This window comes from Crocodylus porosus, unplaced genomic scaffold (genome assembly GCF_001723895.1).
Source record: "Crocodylus porosus isolate Cpor-Errol unplaced genomic scaffold, CroPor_comp1, whole genome shotgun sequence".
Lineage (NCBI taxonomy): Eukaryota > Metazoa > Chordata > Crocodylia > Crocodylidae > Crocodylus > Crocodylus porosus.
The window spans coordinates 1,134,760-1,137,504 of record NW_017728910.1 but is presented as its reverse complement, the minus strand read 5'-3'; positions in this window follow the sequence as shown (position 1 = coordinate 1,137,504).

Genomic DNA, 2,745 nt, shown 5'->3' with positions numbered 1-2,745 from the left:
CCCCAGTACTCTTTCCTGCCATGGCAGGGGGTTGGACTTGATGATCTGCTCAGGTCCCTTCCGACCCTAGAAACTATGAAACTATGAAGAGTGGCAGTACTATTCAATAATCCAGAGATAAAAGCACAGCAGGTGGAATATATCATAAGTGGCAGACTGCAGTGGATAATATTAGTTGGGGAAGCAGAATTAAAATTTTTCAGTGTATCTACACCACCAGAACATGAGAAGAGGAAGGCTCTGCTTAAAATCTATCAGTTAACACGGTCAGAGAGAGACCATGGATAATAGCCGGGGACTTCAGTTGCATAATAGAAGCAAGTAATAGAATAAGAGAAGAAGGATGAAACAGGGGGCCAGTTCAGGACCAGGTCTCAACATTGGCCCACCCACCTGTCTAGGGCAGTCTGCCCTGTCTTTCCTGCCACATCTTGGTGTTATAGAACTGAGATAAAAGTATGGGAGGCTCCCCATTAAGTGCTCCAATGCCTAGGGTGTTATACATGGCTCCAACCTTCCTTATACCGTGTCTCATGCCTCATGGATGACATCCAAATTCAATGCTAGACCAAAGGTCCACCCTATCCACTATGATTCCCCCAGCTCCTTTGCTGAGCTGCACTTGGCCTCAGACCCAAACTCGGCCTCAGATGTGCAAAAACTAACCATGGCCTCTAAGTCCCCTCACTGGGGCCTCCATCTTATGCCCTCTCACTAGGGCCACCAACTGCTCACTAAACTCTTTGGGGCTGACCTATGCACAATCCTTCAGGTCACTCTTGCGGTCCTACTCTGCGTACCCCTGTGCAGTCCTTCAGGCCTGCCTACAAAAACCCTACCCTGCACCCACTCAGCGCAGTCCATCAGATCACCCATGCATGCCCTATTCTGCATGGCCTACTTCTTTTGCTATGCCCCCTCACTGGGGCCACTCCTCTGCCCCACTCACTGGGGCTACAGGGCCTTCCACCCCTTCAGCCTCAGGTATCTCCAGAGACATGCCTGGGCCTCACTTCCTATCCCTACTGTGAGGTTACTCACTGGGTTGTGGAGGCTGTGGCTATAAAGTGCCCCATACTTGCCTTTCACTAGGGAGGCAACTGGTATGGCTTTCCTGCGGACCACCCTGCCACAGGCAGCTCCACAACACCATCCATCCCTAGCAGGGTGTAGTTTTAGGTCGTGCTCCAGGACCAGGAACCTCCTGCCATCCCCATAGTTCCTGCCCCGTACCACTAAGATGTGACATGAACAGCAGCTCCAGCAGGGTGGTTTTCTTCTCCCATCTCCTAGCACAAAACTGCTAGCCCATCTCTGAGAGCCTGGGTTAATAGGAAGCTATTCAGCCCCCTCCTCCAATCCCCCGGCCCTCCTGCAGTCATATGACCACCTCATTAAACTGGCTTACACCTGCTGGCTACTCTACTGCCTATTCTGGCCCGTAAAGTGGCAGGCACCAAAGGTGCTCTGCCACAGAGGAATTTATCTTAGTAGTGAGTACATGATCTTCCTTCACAGGGCTCCACCTCCCCTAAACTCTGCCCTTACCCCACCAATATCAGTTTAGATTTGTGGCCTGCTTCAGCTCTCACCCTCCCATGGGTATTGATGCCTGGTGAGTGACTGATCATCTCCCTGGTGGTTACCTGGTTTGATTCTTATTGCAACTTATCACTGGTTTACACCTCTGATAGGTGTCTTTCACCATGTCATCAAATTTCAACAATTCTGTAAGTTAGATCTCTAATAAGCACTCAGGACCACTGTGATCCATTTCTCACTTGCGTCACATCAATTAACTTCTCTCTCATTTGGTTCATCAATCCTTTCCTGCTTTATCGCTTCTGTTCTTGATGAACAGGGATCAAGTCTATCAAGGTCCAATTAATCAATTCCTTAAATGGGACGATCAATTAACAGTCATACCCTTACAATTAATTGACTCTTCTCAACCCCCCGATAATTCATTAAGTCCAGCAAGGCTGGTATCCTGTTTAAGTCCACTGGGGAAAAAACCCTCAGCTTCTATGACCCAAGCACCTAACCCAGTACAAGATCCCCATAAGGGAACACTTTATGATCCCATCTTACCAATCCTGGGTAGTCCTTCCCTTCTGCCGTAGCTCTATGGGTTACCTTTCTTCTGGAGAAGTTCTGGCACTTGACACCCAGCTTTGACTCCATCCCAATCTGCCAGTCCAACGTCTCATATTAGACCTGCACCTCCATTCAGCTTGCCAAGCTCTGCCGGGCTTGTGTTCCCCTCTCTGGGGTCTGTGCAGTCTTATCTTCCAGCCAGGCTCCTTGTGGCCAATAGGAGATGGCTCTGGAGTCCCATGGCCTGCCCCCCCCCGCCCATGTGTCAGGCATGGAGGCTGCCATGTCAAGTTTGCCAAACTTTGGGGCAAAGCATCCATGCCAGAAGACAGGCGGGTGATCCAGGCTGACCTGGACAGGCTCAGCAAATGGGCGGATAAGAACCTGATGGTGGTTAACACCGAAAAATCCAAGGTTCTCCACCTTGGGAAAAAAACCCTGCAGCATCCTTATAGGCTCAGCGGTGCTACACCGGCTAGCACTATGGAAGAAAGAGACTTGGGGGTCATGATTGACCACAAGATGAACATGAGCCCGCAATGTGATGCTGCGGCTAGTAAAGCGACCAAAACGCTGGCTTGCATCCATAGATGCTTCTCAAGCAAATCCCAGGATGTCCTTCTCCCCCTTCTACTCGGCCTTGGTGAG